General features: G+C 49.4%; 1 protein-coding gene and 1 pseudogene across 8 annotated transcripts in view; one reads left to right on the top strand and one right to left on the bottom strand.

Moving 5' to 3' along the window:
• The window catches only part of CHST11 (carbohydrate sulfotransferase 11), a 288,364-nt gene that overhangs the window by 157,170 nt on the left and 108,961 nt on the right, over window positions 1-22,233 (bottom strand). The gene's annotated exons all lie outside the window — the stretch shown is intronic.
• On the top strand, window positions 18,643-21,132 carry LOC137202690 (prostacyclin synthase-like; annotated as a pseudogene).

Genomic DNA, 22,233 nt, shown 5'->3' with positions numbered 1-22,233 from the left:
TGGCACACAGTAGGTACTCAAAGAGGTTCACGAATGATCTAGGATTTAAGGCTTCCTTTACACTCACCAGATTGTTTCCTGCTGTGGAAAAAGGAAACTGCCAGTATCAACAGGCTGCTGTTATTTTTTTCCTTTGAAAATGAAAGGTCTGATGATCAAAAGCCCTAAGAAAGGAGGGTCCCTGAGGACACTGAACGGTGGCCTTCCGCCGCCCACCTGCCGCCACACGTTTTATTTAGCTACAGCACTTGCTTTCCCCTTTCTAAACTCAAATCAGTGAAATGCGAGACCATTTTATAAGACTCTAATTGGTTCAATTCACAGTATGATTTCTTGGACCCAGAAACAGTTGGGTATATGCAGATCTTCCTCGACTTAGGATGGGATTATGTCTCCATAAACCCAGCGTAAATTGAAAATATCGTTAATCTGAAAATGCATTTAACACACCTAACCTACCAAACAGCATGGCTTAGCCTAGCGTACTTAAAACATGCTCAGAACACTGACATTAGCCTACAGCTGGGCAAAATCATCTAACACAAAGCCTGTTTTTTTTTTTTTCCCGATACGCGGGCCTCTCACTGTTGTGGAGCACAGGCTCCGGACGCACGGGCTCAGCGGCCATGGCTCACGGGCCCAGCCGCTCCGCGGCATGTGGGATCTTCCCGGACCAGGGCACGAACCCGTGTCCCCTGCATCGGCAGGCGAACTCTCAACCACCGTGCCACCAGGCAAGCCCCACAAAGCCTATTTTATAATCAAGTGTTGAATATCTCATGTAATTTATTGAATACGGTACTGAAAGTGAAAAACGGAGCGGCTGTCTGGGTGCAGAATGGCTATGAGCGTATCGGTTGTTTATCCTGGTGATCGCGTGCTCACCAGGATCTGTGGGTCCCCGCAGCTCCCTAGTATCACCAGAGAGGATCAGATCACGTATCCTAACCTGGGGAAAAGATCAAAATTCCAAATTCAAAGTACAGTTTCCACTGAATATGTATCGATTTCACACCATCGTAAAGTTAAAAAATCGTAGGTCAAATCATTGTACGTCAGGACCCGTCACTTTTCCAACATACATGAATGAAGCTAAAATTAAAAGCAAGCCACCCAAGTTTGCCGCTTCATGCTATGACGAAGAGAATGTTCTTAAGTGGACGCTCCACTCTCAGTCAGCTGAGAACAGGTGATAGAAGGTTACCGAGTGACAAAGGAGGGAAGCCCGTCTCATTCCCTGAGTGGTTCCCTGTGACCCTGCCTATGCAGTTAATTCGGGTCTAAAGACATAAAACTAAAATGCTGTGGGATCCGGGGTGGAAACTTGCTTTTGATGCATTGGAACTCTCAGCTGGATTACAGTCCTTCAATTCACAGAAGAAACTCAGAGAGCTGAAACACTTGCCAAGGTCCCCAAAGCAGCCGGCGGCAGAACCTGGGCTGGAACTCAGGTCTTATAAAATACAGCAATAGTTAATAATAATAATCATGAGAACTAGCATTTATCGAGAATTTACCAAGTACCTGATGCCTGACTTGAGGCTAAGCCTTTTCTTTACGTTGCTTCATTTAATTCTCATCAAAACCCTGTTAGTTAGAAATACTGAATAATAGCATTTATTCCCATTTGACTGTTGAGGAAACAGAGGCTCAGAGACATTAAGTAACTTGCCCGAGATCACACAGCCAGCAAATTGCAGAGCAGGTAGCAAATTCAAACCTAGGTTGTTTCTGGAACCGGAGGTCTTCATCACCTTATCATGCTATCGCTAAAGGCAGGCAAAGATGCATTTACACTTAGAGCTCCCACCACAAAAATCAATGCTGTCACTTCCCTCAACATTCGAGGTGAGGGACTTCTGTACTGAATCACCCAAGTCCAGATAGGTCTGCACTCCTCCCGCTGGCCAAACAGCCCTAACACTCAGCAGACTCCGGACACTTTTCAAATCCCCTCATTTGCTAACAGCCTGGGCATGCTTCCTCTGTCACCGCACGCTCTGAGCGCACAGCAGTGATGCAATTACAGAGGTGTTTTCTCCCAATGCACCAATTTGTGCTGGTGCCCTGGTCCAGTATGGTCCAGCCCGTCTGTCAAAAGGACGTTCGAATGCGGCAGGGTCTGAGTCAATCTCATCAAATCAGGAGAAGGGCAAGCGATACCCGACTCCCTGAGAGGGAGCCACTTCCGACAGGACGGGCCATGCCGCTTTCAGCGGTGGGACCCACAGCTCGCCCTGAAAGGCCCTACATCACAGCTCTCCCCCATCCGCTTCAGACGTCACTGTGCTGAAGGCGCACGGGGATGAGATGGTCGCCCAGCAGCACCCTGTGGAATGAGAAGGTTCAGTAGGTGGAGTCCACCGGAACCAGATTCAAGTTCTAGGTGAGTCTTGGGACACTGGCTTCATGTCCTCATCTCTGAAACTCAAGGTTAAAATGCAGCAATCATGCCTAAATCTTAGGGTGCTTGTGGGAATTAAATGAAAATGTAAAATTACCTGGGACCTGGCACCCAGAACCATCCACGGGAAAAGTCAGAGGCCTGATCCCCCAGCTCTGCCACCACACGAAGCGTCTCCCCCCTTTGAACGCGGTCTCCCTGGGCCTCAGATTTCTCCTTGGTCAGGTGACGAGGTCAAACCAGAAGATGTCTGAGTCCCTTCTGACTCAAAGTTCCTAATTTCTAAGCACAGGACAGCAGGAGGTCTCCCTGGAGAACCACAGGTTAAAAAAGCCCTAGCTTCCCTGGTGGTGCAGTGGTTGAGAATCTGCCTGCCAATGCAGGGGACACGGGTTCGAGCCCCAGTCCGGGAGGATCCCACATGCCGCAGAGCAACTGGGCCTGTAAGCCATGGCCGCTGAGCCTGCACGTCCGGAGCCTGTGCTCTGCAATGGGAGAGGCTGCGACAGTGAGAGGCCCGTGCACCGCGATGAAGAGTGGCCCCCGCTCGCTGCAACTAGAGAAAGCCCTCGCACAGAAATGAAGACCCAACACAGCCCAAAAAAATAAATAAATAAATGGGCTTCCCTGGTGGCGCAGTGGTTGAGAGTCCCCCTGCCAATGCAGGGGACGCGGGTTCGTGCCCCGGTCCGGGAAGATGCCACATGCCGTGGAGCGGCTGGGCCCGTGAGTCATGGCCGCTGGGCCTGTGCGTCCGGAGCCTGTGCTCCGCAATGGGAGAGGCCACAGCAGTGAGAGGCCCGCGTACCGCCAAAAAAAAAAAAAAAAAAAAAAAAAGGCAGTCCTGAATATTGATCTGGTGTTCTCCAGCTAACCAGGACCTTCAGGTGTTTTATAGACACTCAGCACACTTGTGTTCACAGGTGACTTTTCAGGAGCCCCAAACACTGAGGTGGGAGCCGGGTTCAGCCTAAGCTGCCATTAATACCTGATTAATAAACTTCAATTTTCCAACTTCCTATTCCTTCCTTCTCACAGTCCCTCCAACAGGGACATCCCAGAGCCATTCAAAAACATCTCCAGATCTGCTTCTCCTTACTGGAGACCCTACAAGCAGCTAGAATAATGAGGGATCTGGGGTTTTGACTTGGGACTAATCTGAACCCTTACTATACCTAATTCCCATGTCAATCTCCCCTCCTACTGACTGTAAGCTCCTCAAAGCTCCTGATGTCTAACCTGTGGCTGCAGAACTAAAATGAATTAAACTTTGCAGAGATGAAGGTCAAGGGTAAAATCTAAGAATTAGGTGAACGCGCTTGGTAATAACACAAGAAGAGAAAGAGCACAGCTGCATCTAAAAGCCAGGAGATTGGCTACATAGAAACCCTCCACTAAGGGACTCTGACACTCGGCTTTGAAGAATATACTGTATACATTGCAACACTTACCTGCCGGGAGAAGAACTCGGCTATCACATACACTCACCAAAATCCATGGCCATGAAACCACCCCCTCTTTTAGATGATCCTGGCCCTTCTGTGAAAACGTGCCCAGAGCAGAGGGTTGTGCCGACTTCCAAAAAGCACAAGGTCCCTGCCCAGCTGCCGACCAGACAGGTTAGTGCAGACAGAGGCACATCTAGGACAAGCAGGGTCTTTAGAGACCGCCTGGTCCAATAACTCCCACACCAGTGAAGGGCCTAGGTATGTACAGCTGGGGAGAAGCACCCTCGGAATTGGTTCTGACTGAACAACAGACATGGCAGGAAGCAAAGCTCAGTGATGGCCTTTCTGGCCAGTACGGTTTGTGGTCCGCCTACTGAGAGAGCATGCAAGAGTTGAAGGAGAGAAAAGGGGGGAGGATGGGGTGAATCCAGCGGAGCCCTCCTCACCCCAGCCCCATTTCACAGGTGAGGCAATGGACACAGGGGCATAAGGGACTCACTCCAGGCCCCATGGCTCATTAGAGGCAGAGGTATGGCTAGAACAAGGGTCTCGGGACTCCTGTTTCTCGTCCCTTTCTCCTTTTGAACCCAGTTTACATGAGATGCTCTGATATTTTCTATTCTCTTCTATTTTTCTTTAATATTAGTACAACTCATTAAAGTGATTTTTTTTTTCTTTCAGTACGCAGGCCTCTCACTGCTGTGGCCTCTCCCGCTGCGGAGCACAGGCTCCAGACGCGCAGGCTCAGCGGCCGTGGCTCACGGGCCCAGACGCTCCACGGCATGTGGCATCTTCCCGGACCGGGGCACGAACCCGTGTCCCCTGCATCGGCAGGCGGACTCTCAACCACTGCACCACCAGGGAAGCCCTCATTAAAGTGATTTTACAACCTACCAATGGGTCGTGAGACATGGTTTAAAACTCCCCAACTTAGACATCTTGAAAGAATCAGGTCAGGGATGAGAGTGCTCGTTTAGGTTCAGCTTGGGGTTGCTGAACGCAATAAACACTGATAAGGAGAACTCATGACTTCCACCCCTAAAACGTCCCCCTCCCCGATGTTCCCCACTGCGGTAAACACCACCACTATGCACCCAGCTGGGCAGACTCAACAGCCAGGAGTCATTCTTAATTCCTGTGCCTTACCTGCCATCACCCCCTCCCCCCATCAGTTCCTCTTGGTCCCAAACACCTGGTCCGAGCCATCATCACCGCCCCTGGGGCTAGGACGAAGTCCTCTTAACTGGTCTCCCTGCTGCCGTCTTGGCCTCCCTACCCTATTCCCTATCAACGGCCAGAATAACCTTCTCAAAATATAAACCCGTTCACAACATCCTCTCTGCTCCGAAGTCTCCCCACCATCTTAGAACAAAATCCAGAGTCCTTTCTATGGCCCAGGAGGCCCACGTGGCCCACCTGCCCGCTTATCACCTCTCCTCTAGCAGCCACCACTCTAGTGTACCTTCTGTCTTTGTGAGTTTGACTCCTCTAGGGACTTCATGTAAGTGGAATCAAACAGTATTTGTCCTTTATGTGTCTGGCTTATGTCACTTAGCATAATGTCTTCAAGGTGCATCCGCGGTGTAGCATGTCAGAATCTCCCTCTAAGGCTGAAGGAAACTCCACTGTATGTATATCCACATTTCTGTTTATCTATTCATCCACTGATGAACACCTGGGTGGCCTCTACCTTTTGGCTGCTGTGAATAACGCCGCTATGAACGTGGAGGTACAAATATCTGGTTGAGTCCCTGCTGGGGTTTTGCTCTCTAAGCTGTCTCACCAGGACATGGGGCGTGAACCTGAGATGGGCCAAGAGGCTGCTGGGTGAGTGCCTTGACTGGTGGCCTATGAGTGGGCGCTGTGAGGATGCTAGGTGGTCACAGGAGCGTGGCTCGCTGGGCGTGACCTCAGAACTGTGGCCTTGGAGCGAGACACCACGGTCTGCAGTCAGCTGTCACTTTCACTGGGTCTTACAGCAGTGAGCCCAGTGGGTGGGCAGGGAATCAGAATGGAATGAAGCCACCAGATGGGGTCTGGTCTTCCGTGGGGAGACATTTGAATTAGGCAGTAAGTGACTTGAGTCTGGGTCATGGGTTACAAGAGCCCCCCACTCAGAGGCAGAGCTCAGCTCCCCAGCCAGGGGTCGGCTCACAAAGACGCTTCCAGCCACGGAGGCAGTAACCCCAACAATTGCAGGAGGTGACCCCAAAATTGTTTGAGACATCAAAACTGCTTCCTTAAAAACCCAGCATGATTTCAAATTAAGTACCAAAAAAGTCCAAAACAGGCAAATATAAAGACACAGAAAGTAGGCTAGTGGTTGTCTAAGGCTGGGGGTAGGGAGGCAAGGAACAGTAAATAGATGCGAAAGTTCTTTTTAGGGTGATGGAAACGTTCTAAAATTAGATTGTGGTGATGGTTGTAGAACTCTGCAAACATACTAAAATTCAGTGACTTCTACACTTAGAGTAAGTGAAGTTTATATGTAAATTATATCTCAATATGGCTATTATTTTAAATAAGTACAGAAATGTTTAAGAAGAAAACCCGTAAGATTAATATTTTTAAGATTTTGACCTACTCAAGTAGGAGGAGTTACCCTGCCTTACCAATAAGAAGGATTTAATTGAACAATTTATTTGACTTGAGATTTTAAGTTGAAATCTTCTACGTTTACATATAATATTGGAGCATTTAAGAAACAATGTCATTGAGGTATTAGATTTATATTATTTAAGTATTTGTTTGTTAATCAGAACGTCTGAAGTACTCAAAAAGGACATTAAGTATATGAGATTTTAAGTGCAATCTAAAACGTTAAAAGAAGGTGAAGTTTGTTCAAGGGTCAATGGTTAATCAAAGGCTACCCTAAATGTAACTTAAAATTTACTAGATGGGCTTCCCTGGTGGCGCAGTGGTTGAGAGTCCGCCTGCTGATGCAGGGGACACGGGTTCGTGCCCCGGTCTGGGAAGAGCCCACGTGCCGCAGAGCGGCTGGGCCCGTGAGCCATGGCCGCTGAGCCTGTGCGTCTGGAGCCTGTGCTCCGCAGCGGGAGAGGCCACAGCAGTGAGAGGCCCGCGTACCGCAAAAAAAAAAAAAAAAATTTACTAGATTTATGAGTCGCAGAGTAAGATTCTTAACTTAAAGGCTAGCTTGCTAGATTTATAACTTAAAGTTCTTTAAAAGCTTCTTTTGTACACAACCGTCACACTCAGTGACACGAAAACGCTCACATTAACAGGATTAACAGGAATTGGCACCTTCGGGCTGGTCTCAGGGTGGAGACACTGAGCATCTCAGGTAAAGGAGAAGCAGCCCCCAACCCAAACCTCATCACAAATTCCTGAAAACCCCTACAGCGGTGGATGAATTTTACTGTTGAGAAACCTAAGAGCCTGTGGAAAAACACAGTCCAAGGAATTAAATTGGCAGTTAACCTAGGAAAGCCCTTATAAATTACCTTTTACAGTCACCTAAATAAAACAAGAGAGACAGCACGGCAGTCCACGTCGTATTAATTACGTTCTACACACCTGGAAGGAATAATTAATGGGCATGGTACAGTTAATTGTCATTTACCTTTCCTTGCTTGCTGGAGAATTTCTACACTCTCCCCTGCAGTTTTCTTGGAATGCTTATAAATTTATTTTGCAGTGATGCAGATGATATGCCAAAATACTTTCTTCCCTGGGGCTGGTGCTCCAAGTCTGACTTTACGACTGGAGACACTTATGTCTGCCTCTGGGCTTCCCCCACAGGTTCAGAGACACGGTGTAATGAATCACTCGACTGCTTGAGAAGGTAAATATTCTAGGTAACCTTTCCTTAAGCTACTGAAGCATGGCAGGGCATTAACCCCAAACCTACTCCTTAAAGAGATTCCCACAAAGCTAGCTGGCTCTGGGCAGGATCATTTCACGCTGATGCAGCCAGGCTGTGCCGGGCACCCCCATCTCTTGCACAGGGTTCCTCCACTCGCTCCCGGCTCACAGCCTCTTCAAAGGCCCAAGGGGACTGTCGCCCATCCTGTGTCTCTCTCAGGGCCATCTGGTCAAAACTTGCTCCTGCCTGGGCTCCTGCTTTCTTTCCCTTTTCTCCACCCTGTCCATAGTGTCGTAGATCGAATACTGTCCCCCTCAATTCATGTCCCCTCAGAACCTCAGAATGGAATCTTATTTAGAAATACGGTCTTTGCAGATGTTATTAAATTAAGAGAGGTTGTCCTGGATTAGACTGGGTCCTAAATCCAATGACTGGTCCTTATAAGAAGGGAGGACACAGACAGACGCACACAGCGGTACTTTTGTTATGGCAGCTCTAGGAAACGAATACATGTGGGTTCATGTCCTGTGTGACCCTGACAAGATAATCTCTTGGCCTCAGTTACTCCATCTGTGAAATGGGGATAATGATATGCCTACTTAGTAGGGATGTTTTGAGCACTAAATAAATTCTTCCATGTCAAGTGTTTGGAACAGCACCTGGTCTGAGATAAGTCCTCAATAAGCTACAATTAGCTAACCATCCCTGACGTCCAGTACCTTCTTTTTCTATCTCCCAAAAGAACACCTCAAAATCCTCTTCTATTCCAACCCAAAATCTAACTGTTGCACACACGATATACACATATTAATCTGTGGACACTAGGTTATTTCATGGATGGGAGAGGAACTCTCGTCACAGTTGGCGACATACGATGGAGGTCTAACCATTCTGCTCCCAATGAGCGTAAGGCAGGTTCAGGATGCTGAAGCGGGGGTGGTGAACAGAGAGCGTGCATACCTTTTCTCCAGAAGCACAAGACAGCTAGAGATCATCTCCCACAATGAAAGACACAGTCACAGTAATAAAGAGCTGGAGCCTTCCAAGGCAGCCAGCCACCCATCTACGCAAACCCACATTTTCATTTCCATATGTCTAGATGAGTTAAAGATGGAAATTATCTTTTTAATTGTTCACTTGTATTATTTTCTTCTGATATGTTTCTGGCACAAGACGCCAGCAGAGAGAACACTGATTTTAAAAACACCCCCATAGGCGCTGCATCACTGGAACTGCGAAGATGTTTACCGCCTTCAACTCCAGCAATTTCCCTCTTGGGAAATTACACCAAGGGAACAATTCAACAGAAGCTAACAGGTTTATGCACAAAGATGTTTACCATAGTATTTCCCTTCTGATGGGAAAAACCTGTAAACACTCTTAAGATGTCCAAGATCAGAGGAATCATTTCATAAATCATGGTCCACGTAGGTACATCATTAACAAATCACAGTATATTCACTACTCAAAAAATGATACTGTTATTAAAAGTGATAATGTGAAGATATGGAAAAGAGGTTGAAATGAAAGCAGCAGAATTCATAATATTATGAGGATAAGGATCTTGGCTAGGTGAATGCACACATATAAAAATGAAAACAATCGTCAGGGTGCCTCGTGCCTTTCTTCCATGTTGTATACCATTTATCACACTTAAAAATGATGGCTTCAATATAATACTAGATCCAGATCAGCTCTCAGTGTTAAAGGTGCTACTGGAAAGCCAGAGACATTCTAAACAAAAAGCTGGAATTTTCCCAAAGACGACACCAAAATTATCTGCAGCCACTGATGTGGACAGTCTTCCCCAATAGGTCTTTGAAAACTGAGAGCACTTAAGTTTTGCATGTCTCAGGGCCACAAGTTGCTGAAGTGTAATTTATGTTGCCACCACCAAGCAGTGGAGGGATGAGGCAGGTGCAGGAGAGTGCAGGGGAGCTCAGGATGGGGGCAGAAAAGGCACATGTGGCCTTTGGGGGAAGCTAAGCTGTGCTTCAAATATTATCCTTCTCGAAATATGGTCAGAGAGAAAAGACCACTGCAGCTGTATCCTATTACACACGCCCACACTTCCCATTTCCCTCCCTCCCTCCCTCTTAGGGAATCCAAGATGTAAGGCTGAACCTCACTCCACAGTCCCTCCGAAGACATGCAATGGGATGGGAATGAACCCAAGGAGGGGCAAGAAAGGACCTGAGTTACCGTAGCGATTTTCCCCAGGAAAATATTTCCCATTTTGAGACTTTTTTTTTTCCAAACAACAAAAAAAGCTTTCTGGCAATATGGAGAGACTGAGTCCCATCTTTTCTCCGAAAAGTAAGGAAGTCATGCACAAGATCCTCGCTGGCATGATAAGCAGGAAGGCCTGCCTCCTTGGGGTGCAGCACACACGTACAGGCTGCGTTTAGATATGAAAATTCCTTCAAAGTCAGCCAGGCAGGCTCTATTTGCGCGGGCAAATTAAAAAGCTGTAAAACAATAATGAGGTGTTTGCAAATGATTCCAGCTACAAGGGGATGTGAGAGCCACTTGCTTGTCTATATATATGAGACATGGCCAGGTGTGTCAGAAAGGGTTCTGGTTCAGGGCTTGTGACCAACTACTATCCGGTGACCCAGGGAGAAAGGGGACAGGAACAAGCTGAACATATTTTGAGTTCCTATTATACACCATGCCGAACGCCAGGGACTTTAGTAAACGTTATTTAACCTTCCCTTCCTCACTCCCATCCTGAAACGTAAGTGTTATCATTCCCGTTTTACAGACGAGGAAGCAAGTGCAGAGAGGTATCTGCAAAGAGTCACACAGCCAGTAACTCACAGACTCTCTAGACTAATATAGCAGGTAACGTTTATTATCTGAATGTTATCAACAGAGATCTACCTGATGTAGGAGAGGGGGAGGAGCAGAGCAGACATGAAACACACCGAAAGCAGCATTTCACAACCCTGGGTCCAGCCCTTATTAAGAATAATAATGTGGGTTTCCCTGGTGGCGCAGTGGTTGAGAGTCCGCCTGCCGATGCAGGGGACACGGGTTCGTGCCCCGGTCCGGGAAGATCCCGCGTGCCGCGGAGCGGCTGGGCCCGTGAGCCATGGCCGCTGAGCCTGCGCGTCCGGAGCCTGTGCTCCGCAACGGGAGAGGCCACAGCGGTGAGAGGCCCGCGTACCGCAAAAAAAAAAAAAAAAAAAAAAAAAAGAATAATAATGTGAAAACACGTCAATGAGGTTTAAGTTACTTACTAAAAGTAATGGAACGCAGTTAACGTATCTGTCGGACACAGCTGGGTCAAAATGTTGACATCGAAGTGTTCAAACACCACGGACTTCATTGACGGGGGTAGAACAAAGTGGCTAAAGATGTCAGCCCTAGGGGTGGTAGAATACCTGCCTCAACCTCGGCTCCTACACTAGAGCCAGATGAGTGACCTTCTGCGAGTTCTGGGTCCCAGTTTTCTCACCGATAAGACGGGAGCGAGAGAACTTGCCTTTTAAGATTAAGAGGATTACGTGAGATGAAAGCACCAACGTTGCCAACCATGATTCATGTCATTTTCATGTTTTTTAACTTCTCTGAAACCGAGGGGCATCTTACAGTCATAGCCTTTTTCGATCGGATAGGATGATGACGATGGTGGGGACAATCCCTGACGCTCTCCACAGACCTGTGGGCCTTCCTTCATCCCCATGCTTCATCTTAAAGTCCAACCCCCTGGAAGGAATGTGTCCCCCCTGCCTTTCTCCCTGCCTCTCTCCTTCTCAGTCTCCCCTGACCGCAAATTTAATGCTTTCTTTTCCAAGCCAAGATAAATATCCTCAAGTCCAAATGACACAGTGCCGCAGCATCAAAATGCCCTGTACCCTCTGAGGGTGACCCCAAAGAGAAGGCTCGCTCGGGTGCAGGCAGGAGGCTCCAGGATAAGCAGCCCCCTGAGATAGCCCGGTACCCAAGCCATTCATCACAACGCCGAGGTCCCTGAACCAGTGGCCTGAATAACACTGGAAGCCACCACACCCTGTGAGTGTCAGGGCAGAGTGGAGTAGCGGTCTTTAGCAGAACCAAGAAAGACCCCCTTATTATAAGACCCAACCCTCCTCCAAATAACTGCCTGGACTTCACTGTCAGAGGGTAGAGCAAAGTGGCTAAAGATGTTAGCCCTAAGGGTGATAGAATTTTTTTTTAATTAATTTATTTATTTTATATTTATTTTTGGCTGTGTTGGGTCTTCGTTTCTGTGCGAGGGCTTTCTCCAGTTGCGGCGAGCGGGGGCCACTCTTCATCGCGGTGCGCGGGCTTCTCACTGTCGCGGCCTCTCCCGTTGCAGAGCACAGGCTCCAGACACGCAGGCTCAGTAGTTGTGGCTCACGGGCCTAGCCGCTCCGCGGCATGTGGGATCTTCCCGGACCGGGGCACAAACCCGTGTCTCCTGCACTGGCAGGTGGATTCCTAACTACTGCGCCACCAGGGAAGCCCAGGGTGATAGAATTTTTGAGGCCATAAATCCCAGACAGTGTCTCCAATGTTAAGCCACTAAATCAAATAACAACCAGCTTTCGAAACGTTTGAAAAACCACAACATCAAAAGCAACAAATAGGGGTAGAGTTTTCTCGATTATCAAGCTTTTCTCCCATAAACTTTGTTAAACCGTTGACACAGTTATGCTTGACATATATATGAATAGATATATACATACACTGATATATAATACTAATACTCAAAAATATTAATAGATCATGGTGATTTCCCGGTGATCCTCCATCTGACCAAGTCTGAGGTTATTCCTCCAGCAGAAGGTCAAGGAGGTCAGCATCCTGGGAGCAGGACCCAAGTCCATAAGAGCGAGGATGCAGGAAGCATCTGCTTCTAAGAGGTTCTGATGGGAGAAGTAAGCTCCTGGATGTCCAAGGTCAAAGGCGAGTGACTTCACGGAGAGGGAAATCAGGAGCGAAGTGGGAGGGCCACAGAAACAGAGGGAAAGCACTTTGGCCTTTCACTTCCTTCTGATCTCAATAAACATCAACACACGCTTTTCACGATGAGCATAATTGAGCTTCAGGGTATTTGGAAACAGGCAGCCCAATGTCGAACTTAAACTTAAGTAATTAAACTTGTAATTAAACATTTTTGTTTTAACATCCTGACCCTCACTATGCTGGCCCGTGCATGTAGTCAAAGCTTTTGGCTTTACTTTAGTCAAATCGAGAAACCAATTTTTAGTTTCAATTTTCTTTTATACTCTTGCTTAAGCCTAGACTCTTCCTTCTTGTTAACAGAAATCCCCAAAGATAGTTTATCCCCCAAATCTATAACGTATGGGGGAAAAGTCATAAATGATTTCTGACTTCAATCCCTTAATGAAATAACTGAAGGGCCGTGACAGCAAGAAGCAAATGGTTTTATTCAAAATTCAAGCCTTTTCTTCAAATGTCTATCGGAAATAAAAGGGACTGGGCTTCCCTGGTGGCGCAGCGGTTAAGAATCCACCTGCCAATGCAGGGGACACGGGTTCAAGCCACGGTCCGGGAAGATCCCACACACCGCGGAACAGCTAAGCCCGTGCGCCACAACTAGTGAGCCTGCGCTCTAGAGCCCGCAAGCCACAACTACTGAAGCCCACGCACCCTAGAGCCTATGCTCCGCAACAAGAGAAGCCACCGCAATGAGAAGCCTGTGCACCGCAACGAAGAGTAGCCCCTGCTCGATGCAACTAGAGAAAGCCCACGCACAGCAACTAAGACCCAATGCAGCCAAAAATAAATAAATAAATGAAATTTTTAAAAAAGAAGAAATAAAAGGGACTGATTACCTAGGGTTGACCTTATGTGACCATTATCTGTGGTCTTCAATTACAAATAACCATTTGTAAATAACCATTCCATGTGCCTCTCAATGATCACTGCCGGTGATAATTGAGGGTGTGGTGACCCAAGCCATTCAGAAGCAGTAGGTGATCCAAAACGTCGCTTCTGGTCAGCTGGGGCTGCTAAGCGGGCTCCCTGAACGTTTAGCTTTTATCTCCAGTTACATTTGGCCTCAAAAGTTTCTCCAACGACCTTGTGTTTTGTGAGCACGGCAGCAGAATCGGGGTTGGGAGGGCAGGGATGCAGCCCAGGGGATTCACCAACACACTGGCAATCGGAAGTTACCTGTGTTGGAATGGACGTATTCTCCTGAAACTCCATTGGAGGTGAAAGAGTAAAACAGCCCATTCCTGACACGGAATGAATAACAATGAATACTTGTTTAGCTGTATGCCTATTCCAGTGGGCCTTCCACACGCATCCTCACTGCCTCTTGTTTTAAAAAGGAGAAATCCTCGATCAGAGAGGTTCAGTGATGTACCCACGGTCCCAAGATGAATCATGATGCCTCCATTCTATCAATGAGGAAATGGAGGCTTAGGGACATAAGTGACTTGCTCAGGGGCACAGAGCTCAGTGGTGGAACAGAGACTCAAACCCAGGTAATACAGGCCCAGGTTCAGTCTTATCCCTCTGCACAAAAGGTGCCTCCTTTATGGAAGGTTGTTTTTTTTTTTTTTTTTTTAGAAATTTATTTACTTTATTCATTTTTTTTGGCTGCGTTGGATCTTCCTTGCTGTGTGTGGGCTTTCTCTAGTTGCGGTGGAAGTTTGTTTTAAAAAGGCAGGGGAGAGGGCTTCCCTGGTGGCGCAGTGGTTGAGAGTCCGCCTGCCGATGCAGGGGACGTGGGTTCGTGCCCAGGTCCGGGAAGATCCCACATGCCGCGGAGCGGCTGGGCCCGTGAGCCATGGCCGCTGAGCCTGCGCGTCCGGAGCCTGTGCTCCGCAACGGAAGAGGCCACAACAGTGAGAGGCCCGCGTACCACACACACAAAAAAAAAGGCGGGGGAGGGGTTGTGCATGGAAAGAAATATTCTTTGAGCATCCACACTGTCCTGGGACCACAGAGGTGAAAGAGAACAGATCAGCCCTCACTGAGCTTCAAGGCTCAATAGTGCCCTTTGTTGTTCTTCTAGCAACCTTCTCTGATTCTTTAAGGGTAACAAGAAAACAGAAGCATGTAATAAAGCTCCTTAATAGATACCTAGGCACCAACTCATATGGCTTCTTCCTTATGTCAGAGACCATGTTAAATTCCTTTTTGTACCTCCTACTTTGAGTGGGGTCAGTACAAAATAAGTCCTCCATAAACACAATATTTAGTCAATCAATTAATCTGATTTTGCAGCTGAGACGATTGTACATCACAAGAGCCCAGAACCTTCCTAGAAGTTTTTACTCAGGAATGTGAGGGGTCTGGCTCTCGAGCGATGGTTGGTGTCCAAACAATAGAGCCAGCTTTCCATGTCTCCTCAAGCACCCCTATCACAGAGGGCTCTGTTGAGTTCTTTGTGTAGCTTATATCTGAATCATTTCCCAGACTGAAAGGACAGTGACTAAATAACATCAGATGGGACTTCAGAATTCTGGGAAAGGATAAGCCACGCCAGAAAGCTGATGACTCAATATTCCACTTTTCAAACCAGCTGTGCCGCCATCCTGGAAAGAGAGCCTCGGTGCCCAGGGCTCTCATCAGAGCAGAGGCAGGGGGTTCCAAAACGTAATCAGGAAGATCAAGATCTTAGGAAAGAAACTGAAACGTCTGCCCAGGAGCAAAGACTGATTCTACCCGAGTACAGGAAAAGGCAATTGGAGAAGGCACATAATCTATAAATGATTTTGGAAAGACTTCTCGTTCCAGGAAAACTTATCTTCAGGGTTTTTCTTTTAATATTGCAAAGCCAACCAGTCAATGGAAGCCAGAGTTCAAGGACTAGAAAGGTCTGATGCAGCGGAAAGTCAGTGGGCTGGGGACCAGGAGGCCCGTGTTGGGCTGGGTTCCTAACTAGCAGGGTGACCTTGGGTAAGCACCCACCCCCTTTTCTGGGTCTCAATTTCCTCATCTTTAAATAAGGGGGGTGGGCTTCCCTGGTGGCGCAGTGGTTGACAGTCCGCCTGTCGATGCAAGGGACACGGGTTCGTGCCCCGGTCCGAGAAGATCCCACGTGCCGCGGAGCAGCTGGGCCCGTGAGCCATGGCCGCTGAGCCTGCGCGTCCGGAGCCTGTGCTCCGCAACGGGAGAGGCCACAACAGTGAGAGGCCCGTGTACGGCAAAAAAAAAAAAATAATAAGGGGGTTTACTCTATAGAAGTTCCCTTCCAGCTGCAAAATTCAGTCCTTCTGTAACTCAGTGCACGTGCTGATCCAACGCCCTCCCCTCCACTGCTGTGAGGCTCACCAAATTCCATTGGCAACGTGCTCCACCACTGAACAAGCCAGCTTTTGTAGGCCTCCTCAGAGTGGTAACCACAGAAATGAACCCAAAGGCACCAAAAAATGTAAATGGGTCGTGAGCGCTCTCATACGTATGAAGTCAGCAGTGTGAAATTTATAACAAGATGGTCTACAGATCTTTCGTTGACACACGGTAAAAAAAAAAAAAAAAAAAATCTCCTCTTAAATATAAAAAGGCCCATTTGTTCTCAACTCAATCAGTCTTGAGTCGGCAGCATCTGAAACCCTAGTCCCACTTGTGACCGTGGGTTGCCTCTTAGCGACACACACACAGGAGGGAAACTTGGATTCTTTACAGAGGTAGCCTCTATTCTGCTGGGGAACTGGGGGAGGCAGGGGAAGTTGCCTTTGGCATCGACCAGCCCTTGGCATTGACCAGACAATGAACTCATCATCCTGCCTGGCCCAGAAATAGAAATTGAACGTTAAACATAGCTCACCAGCATCTCCTCCACCAGCATCTCAGACTGAGGTTAAGTGGCTCACGAGAAAGTCTGAAGCGGGGATGCTTACTTAATGCTTAAGAATTTACCCCATCACCCCAATAACCCCCGCTGCTCCACTGTCATCTGAAAGAAATTATTAAGCACCGAATGTGTACACAGCCCTTCCCTCCTAGACTGTTCCAAAAGGAGCCCTCTGGACTGGGCTGCATGCCCAACAACGTGAACGTACTTCATGCCACTGAACTGTGTACACCTAAAGATGGTTAAAATGGTCACTTTTACGATATGTATATTTTACCACAATTTTTTTAAAGATACCAAAAAAAAAAAAAAAAGACAGACTGCAGCCCCCAGACACACCTAATCATACTGATACAAAATAGAAACACTCAGCCAGCGAGCTATTTCCAGCCTGTCCCCAAAATGTCTGGGGCCGATGATAATAGCCTCTCCCCTGGCCAAAGTAACCACGAAATTTGTTTAAGCATCATGCCTAGAGCCTTAGAGGAAATCCAGAGCCATTTCCACCCTTCCCAAAGGGCTCAGTACTGAGACCTAGACTAGTGGTTCTCCAACCTGAATGCCCCTCAGGACTGCCTGGGGGGAGGTCAATGCAGATTCCAGGGTCCCATGACCAAGATCCTGATTCAACAGGCCTCTCTCAAAGCCCAGGAATGTGCCCTTTTAAAAATGTCCCAGGTGATTTGGAGGAACTTGGGGTGTATTAAAGCGTTGAGCAGGGGGTTAGGTGGACCAGATGCAGCCCTTACATGGGCTTTAGAATCAGCCAAAGGGGTGTGGCCACGGGGACTGCCGCCAGCCCCTGCTCCCCAGTGAAGGCTGCTAGGGGCTCTTTCCCAACTTCAAGGAGGCCCTTGGCTTTGAATCCTTGAATAAGTCTGGGCAAAGGAGAGAGTGCGGTTCCACCACCTTCCCCACGGCTAGTGGACCTTCCGCCAGAACCAGAACACCCAGATTCCAGGCCCGACTCTCTTCCACACCCTTTTCATGACCATGCCTCAGTCTTCTCCCTCTGTAAAATGGGCCTGATAGTACCTGCCCTGGCTGACACCTCAGGCTGTTGCATGAGGGGTTCCAGGCCCTGTTCTCCCAAATGTGTGACCTTACATTTCACCTCTCTAGACCTCAGCTTCCATATCATTCAAAGGGGAATAAAAAGAGTACTAAGCGGGCTTCCCTGGTGGCGCAGTGGTTGAGAGTCCGCCTGCTGATGCAGGGGACACGGGTTCGTGCCCCGGTCCGGGAAGATCCCACATGCCACGGAGCGGCTGGGCCCATGAGCCATGGCCGCTGGGCCTGCGCGTCCGGAGACTGTGCTCCGCAACGGAAGAGGCCACAACGTGAGAGGCCCGTGTACCAGAAAAAAAAAAAAAAAGAATACTAAGCTCACAGAGCTCTCATGGGGACTAAAGAGACTAATGCAAGAAAAACTCTCAACCCACTGGAACACAGACAAGGAGCACTTAAGAAATACTAACTATTATTGTATGTATTAATACGCTGCACTTGGTAGGGAACAAATCTAAGAGATGACCGTTTTCACACTTTTATTATTTAAGAAAAGACCAGAACTTGTGCGTGCCACCCACCCTGTGATTACAAATCACGGCCCTTTGGCTTAGAGGTGACAAGCATGACTTTGAGAAGCCAAGCCTTTTATTTCAAAAGTGAGTTTCTCCACTCTCTACCGGAAAGGCCTCCAACCCTGCTGCTCCCGGAACGGCCTCCCTCAGAAGGGAGCCACGTGGGGACTCCGTGACTCAGGCAGGACGGTCTGCAGACTGCATTCCACCTCACCCACTGATGTCACCTTCCAGCCACACAGAACCACTCAGAGATCTCAGAAGACACCCAGGAATTTCTGTTCCTTCCTACGGTCAAGCTGCTCCTGCTTCCAGAACTTTCGATGCTTCAGCTAAGACCCTCTTCACCCAGATTGTCACTTGGGCTGCAGCTCAGTTGCCCCGCCTGAGGGAGGCCTTCTCCAGCATCCCTTTCATCCCATTATCCTGTGTGTCTTCCTTAGAGCACTGATCCCCCGACCTGAAGGGACCTCATCACGGTTCCCTCCCTCCTGAACGTCAAGCTCTAAGACACCCCCTGCCTGGCTCACGGCAACAACAGTGCCTGGCACACTGCAAAATACTTCATGCCTGAATCGTACATCTCAGCCAGGGCGAACATGGAGCCCAGGTACCCTGAGATGGTCCCATTCATGCCTGTGGGCCTGGACCAAGTTTAAAAGCTCTTCCTTTCATTCTAACAAGGGGCTGGTTTGATGGTGAACCTTACACTGCTCTAATGAGAGGTGATACAGCCCAGGGGTTAGGAGCCTGGAAGTTCTAGAATCAGACCAACTTTGGTATCAGCCCCAAGCTGCCACTTCCTACCATGTTGTCCTCAGCAAGTCATGACTGTCTGATAAAACCATCCTCGGAGTATTTCAGAGAGACTGAAAGATAGCACGCATGTAGGCACTGATACATGGCACGTGGTAGATAGTCAATAAATGTTATTATAAATAATAATAACAGCATTTTTTCTCCTCTGAAGACAGAGGGCCGAGTCCACCACCTACCAGTCATGTGACCTTGGCCAATTTACCTACTACCCCTGCCATTTCTCATCTCTAAAGTGAGAAGACAGCGCTCCGCAGCCGCAGCCTGGTCGCCGGCCCTGCCATGTCCTGGGCCATGGTCTTTGGGCTTCTGGCTGTGCTGCTGCTGACCCGCCGGCGCATGCGGTGAGGAAGCAGGCGCAGGGAAGCAAAGTCACGTGGCCAGCGAGAAGCATGGCTGGGATTTGAAGCCAGGAAGTGTGGTGCTAAAGTCAGGCTCATAACCATCCTGCCCTCCTGCCTCTTGTGCAAACATTGCCGCTCCTGTGTCCTGCCTGTGGGCTCAGACCTGGAGTGGGAGAGGGCTGGTGCACACTGGTGTCCTCCAGCCCTGTGCTGTGCCAGCCCTTAAACGGAGCCTTTGGGAGAAGCCGGCTCACAGAGAGGCGACCTGGAGAGCCTCCGCCGGAGGGCAGTATCCCCTGGTTGGGCTATGCTTTGGAGTTTGGAAAAGATGCTGCCAGCTTCCTCACTAGGATGAAGGAGAAGCACGGTGATATCTTTACTGTGCTGGTGGGGGGCAGGTATGCCACTGTCTTCCTGGACCCACACTCCTATGACATGGTGGTGTGGGAGCCTCGCACCAGGCTGGACTTCCACGCCTACGCCGTCTTCCTCATGGAGAGGATTTTTGACGCGCAGCTTCCGCATTACAGCCCCAGCAATGAAAAGTCCAAGATGAAACCGACTCTCCTCCACAAAGAACTCCAGGCGCGCACGGAAGCCGTGTATGCCAACCTCCACACTGCCCCGCTGGGTGACACCAGGGAAGCAGGCAGTGGCTGGCATGCGACGGGACTCCTCGAATTCTCCTACAGCTGCCCGCTCGGAGCCGCTACCTGACTCTGCGCGGTGTCGAGGCAGCGCCCCACACCCGGGAGAGCCAGGCCCAGGACGGCATCCACTCAGCCGACGGCTTCCACGCCTTCCGCCAGCTCGACCTGCTGCTCCCCAAACTGGCACGTGGCTCCCTGTCACTGGGGGATAGGGAGCAGGTGTGCAGGGTCAAAGGCTGCCTGTGGAAGCTGCCGTCCCCAGCCAGGCCGGCCACTCGGGCCCACCGGAGCAAATGGCTGGAGAGTTACCTGCTACACCTGGAGGAGGCGGGCGTGTCGGAGCAGATGCAGGCGCGGGCTCCGGCGCTGCAGCTCTGGGCCACGCAGGGGAGCATGGGTCCTGCTGCCTCTGGCCCCTGCTCTTCCTCAAGAATCCCGAGGCCCTGGCTGCTGTCCGTGGAGAGCTGGAGCCTATTCTCTTGCGAGTAGAGCAGCCCATTTCGCAGATGACCACCCTCCCACGGAAGGTTTTGGACAGCGTGCCTGTGCTGGACAGCGTGCTGAGAGCCTCAGGCTCACCGCTGCACCCTTCATCACCCGCGAGGTCGTGGCGGACCTGACCTTGCCCGTGGCAGATGGGCGGGAATTCACCCTGCGATGTGGCGACTGCCTCCTCCTCTTCCCCTTCCTGAGTCCCCAGAAGGACCCGGAGAACTACACAGACCCAGAGGTATTTAAATACAACCGATTCCTGAACCCTGATGGATCAGAGAAGAAAGACTTTTACAAGGATGGGAAGCGACTGAAGAATTAAAGCATGCCCTGGGGAGCGGGGCACAACCAGCGCCTGGGGAGGGGTTACGCCGTCAGCAGCACCAAACAATTCGTGTTCCTTGTGCTAGCAGCGCTTTGACCTGGAGCTGATCAGCCCGGACGTGGAGATGCCCGAGTCTGACCTCGGCAGGTACGGCCTCGGGCTGATGCAGCCGGAACGTGACGTGCCTGTCCGTTACCGCATCCAGCCTTGGGCTCGGGGGCAGATGGGACTCCACGCACCCAGCCTGCCCCTAGTGGCCCAACGTTCTGTGCCTGCGTTCGGCCTGGGTACAGAGCTTTGAACACCCAACGGTGCCAAGCATTATCCCTTCCCTACTGTTCTTCCTAGAAGGCTGTGTCTGGGGGAGGGGAAAGAAGGGGAGCGAAGAAAAGACACCAAAAGCTCTGCGGATTATCTGCTGCAAAGGTTAAGTTCCAAAATGAGGCTCTTTCCGCCCCCAGCTCCTCTCACCTTTATGATATCCACTAAAGCTAGGGCGGACGGGGCAAAACTAGGAGACCCCACTGCTCTGCCCCCAGCCCCCACGGGCTGCCGTCCAAGGAAGGCCCTGACAGTGGTGTGGTCGAGACCCTAACCAGTCGAAGCAGATGCTGGCCATAGAAAGGCCATTTGGGGCCTAGCAGTGCATCTGTTGAAAGAAATTCTGTCCCCAAATTTTTATTAAACTACCTAAAGCCAAAAAATAAAAATAAAATAAAATGAGAAGGCTTCCTAAGCTCACAAGGCTGTTGTGAGGATCAGATGAGATCATCTGGGTAAAGCACGGTGCCTCGTACATCCTGAGCGCTCGATAAACTGCAGCAATTAGGAACACCCATATTGTTGCACGAGCAAAGCACGAGCTCCTTGAGGGCAGGAACCCCGTGTACTCACTTCTCTATCCCTAACGCTATATGCCTGGCACATTTTTCTAGAAGGAAGGAAATGAGTAGGTTTTTTTTGAGGTCACCCCACGCCCATCACCCTCCAGCTTGATTTCTGGTGTGAGAGAGGGGGTAGATGGGACACAGAGAAGGCGCAGAGCTTGGGTTGGTTGCACAGCGCTGCAAAGGTAGAAAGAGAATTTGCTGGAAGTGTGGAGGATCACACATGGTAAAGCCCCCAGCTGCTCACACACCTACTAGTGGGAGAGGGAGGCTGGTAAATGTTACAAATGAGTCAACTTTCTCCTAGACAATAAGATCAACAAGGAAGACAGTGATAGGGAGAGGAACAAATAGGGTGAGAAGGAGAGAAACAGGCACCTGGGCTCTTGTGTAACTTAACCCTTTGGGAGGAAGGGGTGTGGTGGGGGGCACACGGGACTGGAAAGCCGTCGAGTGGGGGGACGGCAGGGGAGCCACCGATTTAATTTAGATCCTCCCCAATGGGCTGTATCACAGCCTGGCTCGCATGCTCATTTCATGCTCCTCTGACACAGATGGGAAGATCAAACCCAGGACGTGTCGGTTTTGTAGGTTATCAGATATGTCAAAACCGCTAACCGTTTCTGAATATAGCAATTTGGCAGAATGTGGAGCGGAGCTGCTCAGATGGCCAAGC

This window comes from Pseudorca crassidens, chromosome 11 (genome assembly GCF_039906515.1).
Source record: "Pseudorca crassidens isolate mPseCra1 chromosome 11, mPseCra1.hap1, whole genome shotgun sequence".
Taxonomy (NCBI): domain Eukaryota; kingdom Metazoa; phylum Chordata; class Mammalia; order Artiodactyla; family Delphinidae; genus Pseudorca; species Pseudorca crassidens.
The sequence above is the reverse complement of the archived record's forward strand: the minus strand, read 5'-3'. Positions and strand labels throughout refer to the sequence as shown.